This window comes from Bubalus bubalis, chromosome 20 (genome assembly GCF_019923935.1).
Source record: "Bubalus bubalis isolate 160015118507 breed Murrah chromosome 20, NDDB_SH_1, whole genome shotgun sequence".
NCBI classification, from domain to species: Eukaryota; Metazoa; Chordata; class Mammalia; order Artiodactyla; family Bovidae; genus Bubalus; species Bubalus bubalis.
The window spans coordinates 65,840,815-65,856,072 of NC_059176.1; the positions used below are offsets into that span (position 1 = coordinate 65,840,815).

Sequence of the window (15,258 nt, forward strand, 5' to 3'; positions counted from 1 at the left end):
CCAATCCCTCCCAGCATCAGAGTCTATTCCAATGAGTCAATTCTTCGCATGAGGTGGCCAAAGTACTGGAGTTTCAGCTTTAGCATCATTCCTTCCAAAGAAATCCCAGGGCTGATCTCCTACAGAATGGACTCGTTGGATCTCCTTGCAGTCCAAGGGACTCTCTAGACCTTGGGAATATCACAAACACAAATCCATAAGTATGATACACTGCTAAAAAGCCTGGAGCTGCTTAAGGGCTCCATGAGCAGACCCAAGGCTCAAAGGAACACTGTATCCATTCAGCTGTTTCTGTGACAGCAAAGATACAGGACTGAAAGCTTGCTAAGTAATTTGATCCAGGCCTCCTCTCGGACACCACTTTCCCTTGGGATTGGGAATCCCATTTGCCAGGGGGAAAACAACCTATTTTTGAAAGTGAGGAGTTTCTGCAAGATGCCTGAATTGTGTCCTTGCTTTAAGAGTAGGATATTGTAATAGGGAAAAACCTTTTGTAATCCATTACAAGTTAATCACTAAAGGGATGGTTCCCATAAGCTTAAACTATACATAATGGCCCATCTCTGGGAACCCTCCCTTCTAGGTAAAGAGCATTAAGCAAAAAAAAAAAAAAAGAAAGAAAGAAAGAAATACCTTTGTTCAGCTCAAGGGAAATATCCTGACAGGCCCACCTGTGAAAGACTGCAGAGAGGAAGAAATTAACACCTGCCCTCCTGAGGCTGAAGGGAACCAGGAAGTGCTTGACTTTACTCCCTCCCCTTTAACTCAGGCAATTTAGTTCTTTGGGATATAAGCCTACCATCTTCTCAGTTGGCTGACTTTCTGAATAAAGTCATTATTCCTTGCCCCAACAACTCGTCTCTTGGTTATTGTCCTGTCTTGCAGCAAGCAGTATGAATTTAGACTCAGTAACAAATTTGGGGGAGCTAGCCAGGAGGCTTGCTGCTTGTGGCCAGCCTGCCCCAGTTGGGGAATTTTCAGGTAAGGTCTTAGCAGCTACCAGGACCACTTTTCCTGAGGATCTGCCCTCCAAAATTCCCCGATGCAGCATTGGCTGTCCCAGAGCTTGGCAGCTGGAACAAGGAATCATCATTTGGGAGACAATGGGCTTCATACAGTAGGGTAAGTCACTCTGGTGTGTACAGCCAGGAACTCTATTTCCTCTTCATTTACTGCTTTTTCTATGGAAAAAAGCCAATTTGTTTTGTTTTTGAGTGGGGTAGCCTGTTGGAGAGAGGAAAGAGTTGCTGGACTTCTACCCATTCTGTTGACCTCTTTGTTTCTTTAGAAGCTGGCATGTGTTTGTGTTTCGTCTTGAAAGGGGCGGAATGCTCCAACTATCACCTGAAGAAAGGCCTCGGAGGCACATTTTGGATACGGGACCTGATTATAGCTCTGAACTCACAGGTGAGAGGAAGAGGATACCTTACCATAACCATATGTGGCCACAGTGCCTTTAAGATCCCCACAGGGGTTCAGGAAGGGTTATCTTGGGACCCTGTGCACCACATGCTGCTGTTCTTGCTGTGTTAATTACACCATTCATGGTCTCCTGTGCTGTTGGTATATTTAAAACCCCAAGACCAAACCTGAGGGCTTATTTAGAATTTTCTATTTGTTCTTTGGCTTTTTTGTTTCATTTCATGTGGTATTATTTCTCCATTCACAGCCAAATCAGTTCTGTGATACTTCAAACTTTTACTGACATCAGATGGAAGAAGGTAATAGGGGGGAAAAAAAAAACAGTCTGTTCTTGCCCAAAAGTGGGACAGTCCAAGGAACAACAGAAAGGTTCCACTTCATTCCTAAAATCACCAAAATATACAAGTAGAAATAGAAGTGTCTTTTCCATAAATACAAGTATAAGGATTTAGCTATGCAGACAGATGACCTTGATTCATCCCATCACCCAAAGCCCAATTTGAATCCAATGTCTTTTATAACTCATGGGTTTTACATTGTTGTACCTAATTCACAGCTCACTTTTGAAATGGGAACTATGAGTTCCCTGTGTTTGTTCGTATATGTGTTACAGATGCGTGGCACTGCCAAAATTAATTTGTAAAAGAGCTCTATTTAATTGCCTTAAAGAAAATTGCTTTTATAAATACATAAATGTTAAGGAAACTGGCCAGAATGATTTTCAGGTCCACATGATCTGGGAAATGCTCAATATTGAATTAATATCTGTTGTTAAAGATAGCTTAAGCGTGTCAGTTTGATATAGATTTCTTTAGAGTCATTAAGTATAATACTTCCACTGTATCTAGGTTGACTAGAAACCAAATAATACGCTATTCCTGTTACAAAGTTTGTCCACAGGAAAATAACAATGTGACAAAGTTTTTAAGTAAGTAAAATAAAGATGAATGAAGCAAAGAGTTTTGGGGTAAACTCTATGGGGATAATACTTTGGGAATGATTACCTAGAACAGCCTCTCCAGATTTTCAAAACTTGAAGCTAAATTAAGTGATGCAAGGAAGGTTTAACAAGGACTTAGAAGAAATAAAAAAGAGTCAATATATAATGAATAATGCAATAAGTGAAATTAAAAACACTCTGGAGGCAACAAATAGTAGAATAACAGAGGCAGAAGATAGGATTAGTGAATTAGAAGATAGAATGGTAGAAACAAATGAATCAGAGAGGACAAAAGAAAAACAAATTAAAAGAAATGGGGACAATCTCAGAGACCTCCAGGACAATAGTAAACGCTACAACATTCGAATCATAGGGGTCCCAGAAGAAGAAGACAAAAAGAAAGACCATGAGAAAATACTTGAGGAGATAATAGTTGAAAACTTCCCTAAAATGGGGAAGGAAATAATCACCCAAGTCCAAGAAACCCAGAGAGTCCCAAACAGGATAAACCCAAGGCGAAACACCCCAAGACACATAGTAATCAAATTAACAAAGATCAAACACAAAGAACAAATATTAAAAGCAGCAAGGGAAAAACAACAAATAACACACAAGGGAATACCCATAAGGATAACAGCTGATCTTTCAATAGAAACTCTTCAAGCCAGGAGGGAATGGCAAGACATACTTAAAATGATGAAAGAAAATAACCTACAGCCCAGATTGTTGTACCCAGCAAGGATCTCATTCAAGTATGAAGGAGAAATCAAAAGCTTTTCAGACAAGCAAAAGCTGAGAGAATTCTGCACCACCAAACCAGCTCTCCAACAAATACTAAAGGATATTCTCTAGACAGGAAACACAAAAATGGTGTATAAATTCGAACCAAAAACAATAAAGTAAATGGCAACGGGATCATACTTATCAGTAATTACCTTAAACGTAAATGGGTTGAATGCCCCAACCAAAAGACAAAGACTGGCTGAATGGATACAAAAACAAGACCCCTACATATGTTGTCTACAAGAGACCCACCTCAAAACAGGGGACACATACAGACTGAAAGTGAAGGGCTGGAAAAAGATTTTCCATGCAAATAGGGACTAAAAGAAAGCAGGAGTAGCAATACTCATATCAGATAAAATAGATTTTAAAACAAAGACTGTGAAAAGAGACAAAGAAGGACACTACATAATGATCAAAGGATCAATCCAAGAAGAAGATATAACAATTATAAATATATATGCACCCAACACGGGAGCACCGCAGTATGTAAGACAAATGCTAACAAGTATGAAAGGAGAAATTAACAATAACACATTAATAGTGGGAGACTTTAATACCCCACTCACACCTATGGACAGATCAACTAAACAGAAAATTAACAAGGAAACACAAACTTTAAATGATACAATAGACCAGTTAGACCTAATTGATATCTATAGGACATTTCGTCCCAAAACAATGAATTTCACCTTCTTCTCAAGCGCACATGGAACCTTCTCCAGGATAGATCACATCCTGGGCCATAAAGCTAGCCTTGGTAAATTCAAAAAAATAGAAATCATTCCAAGCATCTTTTCTGACCACAATGCAGTAAGATTAGATCTCAATTACAGGAGAAAAACTGATAAAAAAAATCCAACATATGGAGGCTGAACAACACGCTGCTGAATAACCAACAAATCGCAGACGAAATCAAAAAAGAAATCAAAATTTGCATAAAAACGAATGAAAATGAAAACACAACAACCCAAAACCTGTGGGACACGGTTAAAGCAGTCCTAAGGGGAAAGTTCATAGCAATACAGGCATACCTCAAGAAACAAGAAAAAAGTCAAATAAATAACCTAACTCTACACCTAAAGCAACTAGAAAAGGAAGAAATGAAGAACCCCAGGGTTAGTAGAAGGAAAGAAATCTTAAAAATTAGAGCAGAAATAAATGCAAAAGAAACAAAAGAGACCATAGCAAAAATCAACAAAACCAAAAGCTGGTTTTTTGAAAGGATGAATAAAATTGACAAACCATTAGCCAGACTCATCAAGAAACAAAGGGAGAAAAATCAAATCAATAAAATTAGAAATGAAAATGGAGAGATCACAACAGACAACACAGAAATACAAAGGATCATAAGAGACTACTATCAGCAATTATATGCCAATAAAATGGACGAGGAAGAAATGGACAAATTCTTAGAAAAGTACAACTTTCCAAAACTCGACCAGGAAGAAATAGAAAATCTTAACAGACCCATCACAAGCACGGAAATTGAAACTGTAATCAAAAATCTTCCAGCAAACAAAAGCCCAGGTCCAGACGGCTTCACCGCTGAATTCTACCAAAAATTTAGAGAAGAGCTAACACCTATCCTGCTCAAACTCTTCCAGAAAATTGCAGAGGATGGTAAACTTCCAAACTCATTCTATGAGGCCACCATCACCCTAATACCAAAACCTGACCAAGATCCCACAAAAAAAGAAAACTACAGGCCAATATCACTGATGAACATAGATGCAAAAATCCTTAACAAAATTCTAGCAATCAGAATCCAACAACACATTAAAAAGATCATACACCATGACCAAGTGGGCTTTATCCCAGGGATGCAAGGATTCTTCAATATCCGCAAATCAATCAATGTAATACACCACATTAACAAATTGAAAAATAAAAACCATATGATTATCTCAATAGATGCAGAGAAAGCCTTTGACAAAATTCAACATCCATTTATGATAAAAACTCTCCAGAAAGCAGGAATAGAAGGAACATACCTCAACATAATCAAAGCTATATATGACAAACCCACAGCAAACATTATCCTCAATGGTGAAAAATTGAAAGCATTTCCTCTAAAGTCAGGAACAAGACAAGGGTGCCCACTTTCACCATTACTATTCAACATAGTTTTGGAAGTTTTGGCCACAGCAATCAGAACAGAAAAAGAAATAAAAGGAATCCAAATTGGAAAAGAAGAAGTAAAGCTCTCGCTGTTTGCAGATGACATGATCCTCTACATAGAAAACCCTAAAGACTCCACCAGAAAATTACTAAAACTAATCAATGACTATAGTAAAGTTGCAGGATATAAAATCAACACACAGAAATCCCTTGCATTCCTATACACTAATAATGAGAAAACAGAAAGAGAAATTAAGGAAACAATTCCATTCACCATTGCAATGGAAAGAATAAAATACTTAGGAATATATCTACCTAAAGAAACTAAAGACCTATATATAGAAAACTATAAAACACTGGTGAAAGAAATCAAAGAGGACACTAACAGATGGAGAAATATACCATGTTCATGGATTGGAAGAATCAATATAGTGAAAATGAGTATACTACCCAAAGCAATCTATAGATTCAATGCAATCCCTATCAAGCTACCAACAGCATTCTTCACAGAGCTAGAACAAATAATTTCACAATTTGTATGGAAAAACAAAAAACCTCGAATGGCCAAAGCGATCTTGAGAAAGAAGAATGGAACTGGAGGAATCAACCTACCTGACTTCAGGCTCACAAAGCCACAGTCATCAAGACAGTATGGTACTGGCACAAAGACAGAAATATAGATCAATGGAACAAAATAGAAAGCCCAGAGATAAATCCACGCACATATGGACACCTTATCTTTGACAAAGGAGGCAAGAATATACAATGGATTAAAGACAATCTCTTTAACAAGTGGTGCTGGGAAATCTGGTCAACCACTTGTAAAAGAATGAAACTAGAACACTTTCTAACACCATACACAAAATAAACTCAAAATGGATTAAAGATCTAGACGAAAGACCAGAAACTATAAAACTCCTAGAGGAGAACATAGGCAAAACACTCTCTGACATACATCACAGCAGGATCCTCTATGACCCACCTCCCAGAATATTGGAAATAAAAGCAAAAATAAACAAATGGGACCTAATTAAAATTAAAAGCTTCTGCACATCAAAGGAAACTATTAGCAAGGTGAAAAGACAGCCTTCAGAATGGGAGAAGATAATAGCAAATGAAGCAACTGACAAACAACTAATCTCAAAAATATACAAGCAACTCCTACAGCTCAACTCCAGAAAAATAAATGACCCAATCAAAAAATGGGCCAAAGAACTAAATAGACATTTCTCCAAAGAAGACATACAGATGGCTAACAAACACATGAAAAGATGCTCAACATCACTCATTATCAGAGAAATGCAAATCAAAACCACTATGAGGTACCATTTCACACCAGTCAGAATGGCTGCGATCCAAAAGTCTACAAGTAATAAATGCTGGAGAGGGTGTGGAGAAAAGGGAGCCCTCTTACACTGTTGGTGGGAATGCAAACTAGTATAGCCACTATGGAGAACAGTGTGGAGATTCCTTAAAAAACTGGAAATAGAACTGCCTTATGATCCAGCAATCCCACTGCTGGGCATACACACTGAGGCAACCAGAAGGGAAAGAGACACGTGTACCCCAATGTTCATCACAGCACTGTTTATAATAGCCAGGACATGGAAGCAACCTAGATGTCCATCAGCAGATGAATGGATAAGAAAGCTGTGGTACATATACACAATGGAGTATTATTCAGCCATTAAAAAGAATACATTTGAAGCAGTTCTAATGAGGTGGATGAAACTGGAGCCTATTATACAGAGTGAAGTAAGCCAGAAAGAAAAACACCAGTACAGTATACTAACGCATATATATGGAATTTAGAAAGATGGTAACAATAACCCTGTGTACGAGACAGCAAAAGAGACACTGATGTATAGAACAGTCTTATGGACTCTGTGAGAGAGGGAGAGGGTGGGAAGATTTGGGAGAATGGCATTGGAACATGTAAAATATCATGTATGAAAAAATAAATAAATAAAATAAGATTTAAATTAATTAAGAAAATAAATCTTAAATATATAGTGATATAAAACCTGAATTTGGTTCTCTAAGAGGACAAAGTTTTCTTAAAATATTGAACTGCTTTTGGTAAGATTATGAGTTAGTTTAAGTGATCTGTAGGGACTTCCGTGATGCATCTGTCTGCAATGAAGGAGACCTGGGTTCAATTCCTGGGTGGGAAAGATCCCTTAGAGAAAGAAATGGCAACCCACCCCAGTACTATTGCCTGGAAAATCCCATGGATGGAGGAGCCTGGTAGGCTATAGTCCATGCGGTCGCAAAGAGTCGGACACAACTGAGCAACTTCACTCTCTCACTCAATTTAGTGACCATTGAGATCTTTTATTATCCCTGGTTAAAATTTTTTGATATTTTTGACAAACTTTTCTAGTTCTAAATGAGGTTCATTTGACCTCTGGCTAACTTTGAGGCTTTCCAGAGGGCCCCTACAATACCTGAAATTATTTGTTTTCTCTCCATCTCAGGAATATTAAACTAATTGAACCAGTCAGAATGGCTGCAATCCAAAAGTCTACAAGTAATAAATGCTGGAGAGGGTGTGGAGAAAAGGGAACCCTCTTACACTGTTGGTGGGAATGCAAACTAGTACAGCCACTATGGAGAACAGTGTGGAGATTCCTTAAAAAACTGGAAATAGACATGCCTTATGATCCAGCAATCCCACTGCTGGGCATACACACTGAGAAAACCAGAAGGGAAAGAGACACGAGTACCCCAATGTTCATTGCAGCACTGTTTATAATAGCCAGGACATGGAAGCAACCTAGATGTCCATCAGCAGATGAATGGATAAGAAAGCTGTGGTACATATACACAATGGAGTATTATTCAGCCATTAAAAAGAATACATTTGAATCCGTTCTAATGAGGTGGATGAAACTGGAGCCTATTATACAGAGTGAAGTAAGCCAGAAAGAAAAACACCAATACAGTATATTAACGCATATATATGGAATTTAGAAAGATGGTAACAATAACCCTGTGTACGAGACAGCAAAAGAGACACTGATGTATAGAACAGTCTTATGGACTCTGTGGGAGAGGGAGAGGGTGGGAAGATTTGGGAGAATGGCATTGAAACATGTAAAATATCATGTATGAAATGAGTTGCCAGTCCAGGTTCGATGCACGATACTGGATGCTTGGGGCTGGTGCACTGGGACGACCCAGAGGGATGGAATGGGGAGGGAGGAGGGAGGAGGGTTCAGGATGGGGAACACATGTAAACCTGTGGCGGATTCATTTTGATATTTGGCAAATCTAATACAGTTATGTAAAGTTTAAAAATAAAATAAAATTTAAAAAAAAAAATAATAAATAAACTAATTGAGCTTGTTCGCTGTGTTGAATTGCATGGGAGGTATCAAATGAGTGATAAAACTTTTCTAGACTGTATCATATGGGTAAACATTATTAATATATGTATTATATATTATTAATATACATATTCTCGGAAAAGGCAATGGCACCCCACTCCAGTACTCTTGCCTGGAAAATCCCATGGATGGAGGAGCCTGGAGGGCTGCAGTCCATGGGGTCACTGAGGGTCGGACACGACTGAGTGACTTCACTTCCACTTTTCACTTTCATGCATTGGAGAAGGAAATGGCAACCCACTCCAGTGCTCTTGCCTGGAGAATCCTAGGGACGGGGGAGCCTGGTGGGCTGCCGTCTGTGTGGTTGCACAGAGTCGGACACGACTGAAGTGACTTAGCATAGCAATATACATATTCTAGAAATTGTATGGGATTCCTAGAATTCTGGTATATTCTGATAAATGATCAGTCATAATTTACAGTGAAGTGAAAGTCGCTCAGTCGTGTCAGACTCTGCAACCCCATGGACAGTCCGTGGAATTCTTCAGACCCGTATACCAGAGTGGGTAGCCTTTCCCTTCTCCAGAGGATCTTCCCAACTCAGGGATCGAACCCAGGTCTCCCGCATTGCAGGTGGATTCTTTACCAGCTGAACCACAAGGGAAGCCCAAGAATACTGGAGTGGGTAGCCTATCCCTTCTCCAGCAGATCTTCCTGACCCAGGAATCGAATCAGGGTCTCCTCAGGCAGATTCTTTACCGGCTGAGCCACAAGGGAAGTCCATTGTCACAGCAGTAGTCAAATTTCTGTTGACATGCACTGTAATTCCACTTGGTTGATGCGAAAACAAAAAGACATTCTTTTAATAGTTGGGCTTCCGTGGTGGCAAGGCCTTGGAAAGGAAAACCAAGCAAAAGTGGTTGAACAAAACTCAAGAAATTTAGCAAAACAAATGAAGACCTCTCTGAATTTTTGGAAAGAATGTTATGAGACCTACAGACATCATACTAATGCAAGTCCTGAGGCCCCTAAAAATATTAGAATGGTAGATTTGATCTTTGTGGGCAAAACGCCTCAGACATCAGGAGAAAGTTGCAAAAATCAGATGGTACATTGGGAATGAACCCTTCTCAACTGGTAGATGTTGCTGTTAAAGTATTCAAAAGAGGATAGCAATAGAAGAAAGAAGATGCGAGACAAAACATCACCTTTTTTGGCAGTGGCACTGGATTTCCAAAAGGCAAGTAGCTTGAAGTAAGGCTCTACTGGGGAAGGAACAAGGCGCCTACTATAAGGAGGAGGGACACTAGAAAACAGATCCCCTAGACCAAAGCAGAACAATGAAGGAACCTCATGTATGGCAGAGAGAGAGACACTCTGAATGAAGAGGCCGGGGGGCTCCCTTGGATTTGAGGGACCTAGTTCCCCACCAAAGCCTCAGGTAAAACTGACATTGGGGAATGGGCTGATTACCACATCCTGAAGTTATTCACCAGAAAACTTTGAATCAGAGTCCACCAAAGGACTGAAATATAGGCTTTACTGAAATGCCCAAACTGCAAAAATTGCAGTTAACCTGCTAGTGTTTGTATGGACACATTTTCAGGACAGATGGAAGCATGAACCACATGGATGTAAAATCTCTGAAGTGGTTCCACTTAGGGAAATTATCCAGCTTTGGATTGAGGTGTTAACACAACATTCATCCCACAGACCACAATCAACAGGAAGACAAATCATATATTAAAAGCCAAGAATATGAATCATATGTTAAAAAGAAATGTCACTAAAATGTCAAGAATCATTTAACTTGGGATAAGACCTTGCCAACTACCCACTACAGATCAGAAGCAAGCTTACATTAAGCCCCTTTAAAATATTGTATTCTGGGTATCTGCCCAGGTACTTGTTCTTCTTCAGTTGCTCTATCATGTTCAAGTCTTTGTGACCCATGGACTGTAGCACACTTGGCTTCCCTACCCTTCACTTTCTCCTGGAGTTTGTTCAAATTCATGTCCATTGAATTGATGATGCCATCCAGACATCTCATCCTCTGTCATCTCCTTCTCCTCCTGCCTTCAATCTTTCCCAGCATCAGGGTCTTTTCCAATAAGTTGGCTCTTTGCATCAAGTGGCCAAAGTATTGGGGCTTCAGCATCAGTCCTTCCAATGAATATTCAGGGTTAATTTCCTTTAGGACTGACTGCTGTGATCTTCTGTAGTCCAGGGGACTCTCAGGAGTCTTCTTGAGCACCACAGTTCAATTCTTTGGTGCTCAGCCTACTTTATAGTCCAACTCAGACATCCATACATGACTACTGGAAAGACCATAGCTTTGACTACATGGACCTTTGTTGGCAAAGTAATGTCTCTGCTTTTTAATATGCTGTCTAAGTTTGTCATAGCTTTTCTTCCAAGGAGCAAGTGTCCTTTAATTTCACAGCTGCAGTCACCACCTGCAGTGATTTTGGAGCCCAAGAAAATAAAGGCTGTCACTGTTTCCTTTTTTACCCATATAGAAGAATCAATGCTAAAAGACCTAGAGGTTACCAGTTATATTAAAACTTTTGGGCACTATACTATTCATGAGTTTGCCTCCAACAGGTCTGTCATCCAACTGAAGTAGATGATAATTCCATTACAGCTGCAGAAGTGGTAACCAATTTGTTTCAGTTCAGTTCAGTCACTCAGTCATGTCCGACTATTTGTGACTCCATGGACTGCAGCGTGACAGGCCCCCATGTCCATCGCCAACTCCCAGAGTTTATTCAAATTCATGTGCATTGAGTCAGTGATGCCAACCAACCATCTCGTCCTCTGTCGTCCCCTTCTCCTCTCGCCTTAAATCTTTCTGAGTATCAGGGTCTTTTCAAATGAGTCAGTTCTTCACATCAGGTGGCCAAAGATTGGAGCTTCAGCTTCAACATCAGTTCTTCCGATGAATATTCAGGACTGATCTCCTTTAGGATGGATGTTTGGATCTCCTTGCAGTCCAAGGGACTCTCAAGAGTCTTCTCCAACACCACAGTTCAAAAACATCAATTCTTCGGTGCTCAGCCTTCTTTATGGTCCAATTCTCATATCCATACATGACTACTGGAAAAACCATAGCTTTGACTAGATGGACCGTGGTTGGCAAAGTAATGTCTCCGCTTTTTAGTACACTGATAGGTTGCTCATAGCTTTTCTTCCAAGGAGCAAGGGTCTTTTAATTTCATGGCTGCAGTCACCATCTGCAGTGATTTTGGAGCCCCCAAATCTAAAGTCTCTCATTGTTTCCATTATTTCCCCATCTATTCGCCATGAAGTGATGGGACCAGATGCCATGATCTTAGTTTTCTGAATGTCGAGTTTTAAGCCAACTTTTTGACTCTCCTCTTTCACTTTCATCAAGAGGCTCTTTAGTTCTTCTTCACTTTCTGCCATAAGGTGGTGTCATCTGCATATCTGAGGTTATTGATATTTCTCCTGGCAGTCTTGATTCCAATTTGTGCTTCATCCAACCCAGCATTTTGTATGATGTACTCTGCACAGAAGTTAAATAAGCAGGGTGAAAATATACAGCCTTGACATACTCCTTTTCCTATTTGGAACCAATCTGTTGTTCCATGTCCAGGTTTAACTGTTGCTTATTGACCTGCATACAGATTTCTCAAGAGGCAGGTCAGGTGGTCTGGTATTCCCACCTCTTGAAGAATTTTCCACAGTTTGTTGTAATCCACACAGTCAAAAGCTTTTGCATAATCAATAAAGCAGAAGTAGATGTTTTTCTGGAACTGTCTTGCTTTTTCTATGATCCAACAGATGTTGGCAATTTGATCTCTGGTTTCTCTGCCTTTTCTAAATCCAGCTTGAACATCTGGAAATTCATGGTTCACATACTGTTGATGCCTGGCTTTGAGGATTCTGAGCATTAGTTTGCTAGCATGTGAGATGTGTTCAATTGTGAGATAGTTTGAACATTCTTTGGTATTGCTTTTCTTTGGGATTGGAATGAAAACTGATCTTTTCCAGTCCTGTGGCCACTGCTGAGTTTTCCAAGTTTGCTGGCATATTGAGTGCAGCACTTTAACAGCATCATCTTTTAGGATTTGAAATAGCTCAACTGGAATTCCATCACCTCCACTAGCTTTGTTCCTAGTGATGCTTCCTAAGGCCCACTTGACTTCACATTCCAGGTTGTCTAGTTCTAGGTGAGTGATCACACCATCCTGGTTATCTGGGTCATGAAGAGCTTTTTTGTATAGTTCTTCTGTGTATTCTTGCCACCTCTTCTTAATATCTTCTGCTTCTGTTAGGTCCATATAATTTCTGTCCTTTATTGAGACCATCTTTGCCTGAAATATTCCCTTGGTATTTCTAATTTTCTTGAAGAGATCTCTAGTCTTTCCCTTTCTATTTTTTTGCTCAATTTCTTTGCATTGATCACTGAGGAAGGCTTTCTTATCTCTCCTTGCTATTCTTTGGAACTCTGCATTCAAATGGGTATATCTTACCTTTTCTCCTTTGCCTTTAGCTTCTCTCTTTTTCTCCTCTATATATGGCCTCCTCAAACAAACATTATTTGCCTTTTTGCATTTATTTTTGGGATGGCCTTGATCACTGCTTCTGGTACAATGTCATGAACCTCCATCCATAGTTCTTTAATTTTGTCCAAATAAATAGTGCAGGAATTTAGTATACCTTTGGGGAACTGGAACCAAAACTCTAAGTTCAATTACAAATTAAATAAAATGCTAAGCGGTCCCATTGGGTTCAAACAGTCATGAAATATAAAGGATTGACTAAAGGTCCTAAGGAATATCCGTTACCCCCATTCAACAGAATGGCCTTTCTTTCTTTCCCCACAAGATGGTGGAATGGATGTTGATAGTGGAGAATTGTAGGGAAGAACATTTTGTAATCTATTATAAGCTAATCACTTAAAGGATATTGCCTATAGGCTTATATTTCACATAATGGCCCATCTCTAGGAACTCTGTTTCCCAGGTAATAAGCCTTAAGCTAAAACACCGTTCAGCTCACAGAAGACATCCTGACCAGGTCCACCTGTGGAATGGCTACAGGGAGGAAGAAATTAAGACGTCCTCCAGAGGCCGATGGGAACCAGGAAGTGTCTTACTTTATTCCCTCCCCTTTTAGTGTAAGAGGAGCCTGAATTGTAACTCTGGTAAGATGGTCTTATGGGGCATGAGCCCACCATCTTCTCAGTTTGCTGGTTTTCCAAATAAAGTTATTCCTTGCCTCAAAAACTTGTCTCTTGATTACTGGCCTGTGATACTGTGAACAATACAAGTTTGGACTCAGTAACAACATGGCAGTCAGACCCCCAAATGCTGGACACTTCAGAAGATTCAGAAAGTCTGGAAGAGTGAAAGATTAGGGGCCCTGATTAGATTTGAACTGTGGTGTTGGAGAAGATTCTTGAGAGTCTCTTGGACTGCAAGGAGATCCAACCAGTCCATCCTAAAGGAGATCAGTCCTGGGTGTTCATCGGAAGGACTGATGCTGAAGCTGAAACTCCAGTACTTTGTCTACCTGATGTGAAGAGTTGACTCATTTGAAAAGACCCTGATGCTGGGAAAGATTGAAGGTGGGAGGAGAAGGGGACGCCAGAGGATGAGATGGTTGGATGGCATCACTGACTCAATGGACATGGGTTTGGGTGGACTCCGGGAGTTGGTGATGGACAGGGAGGCCTGGTGTGCTGTGGTCCATGGGTGGGGTCTCAAAAATTCGGACACGACTGCGCGACTGAACTGAACTGAACTGATTAAAGTCTTCACTACACCTCTGAGGAAATATTTTTCACTTTCCTTTTTGAAAGGGTTAAAATCAGCCTGTTCAGAGTCCTGCCATTTTGCAGTTCCACTGCATGTTTATCACACAATGCCCTATCCTATCTGTGACCAGTAAAGCTTCTGCTGATGCATCAGATGAGGAAATATGGCATTGTGCCAGTTATCAATGTACTGCCTCTCAGAGCTGAATTTCTCCATTGCCTGATCCATGAAAGTGGAGCTGGGCCCTATAAATGATTCCTTGGCCAACTGGCAGTAAGTTTTGTCATTGGGGATGCTGGAGAGACACTGTGGAGGTTCTGCTTCTGGGCTCCAGAATGCTCCCTGAGCTAGCTGCTACAGCACCGCCACATGTCCAGGGCCCAGCTGCTTTGGTGCACGGGCCCTCGAGCTCCAGGCTCCAGAGGAACAGCCCCCGATCCCTGTGCCCGGCTCCTGCAGCACCTAGCTCCACAGTGTACAGTATTCAGTGGCACCCAGTGGCCAGCAGTTTCACAGCACCCTTCCTGGGTGGTTTTGTACTATAATGACTCCTTGGGTAAATGGATTTCCTCAGCAACTTGGAAGGTGGATTTCTGGCAAGTTCCACTGGTACAGGACCACAGTGACTCTGTTGTCCAGCGAGCCGTGGGCACAGCCCCTTTGACAATGTCTGCATCTCAGCCCAGGGTCCCTTCCTGGGGTAGCTATCCTCCTTTTACATGCTATGACTTTATTTATCAGTGTTCTCTGTACTTCATACTAGCTCATCCCCTTTACGTCAACTCTGTTATAGTTAGAGCAATTCTTTATACTATACTGTTAGGAAAATTACATGGAAGTCGTCCTGTTCAGGCTTCAGAGACAAGAAAGCAGAGCAGGC

The 15,258-nt window shown here is 40.4% G+C and overlaps 1 protein-coding gene and 1 long non-coding RNA gene across 2 annotated transcripts in view; one reads left to right on the forward strand and one right to left on the reverse strand.

Moving 5' to 3' along the window:
• The window catches only part of GABRG3 (gamma-aminobutyric acid type A receptor subunit gamma3), an 838,213-nt gene that overhangs the window by 673,787 nt on the left and 149,168 nt on the right, over window positions 1–15,258 (reverse strand). The window lies entirely within an intron of this gene.
• Window positions 981–13,840, forward strand: LOC123330705. Its single transcript, XR_006546779.2, has 3 exons — window positions 981–1,122; window positions 1,289–1,407; window positions 13,585–13,840. It is a non-coding gene; the product is annotated as an uncharacterized LOC123330705 (long non-coding RNA).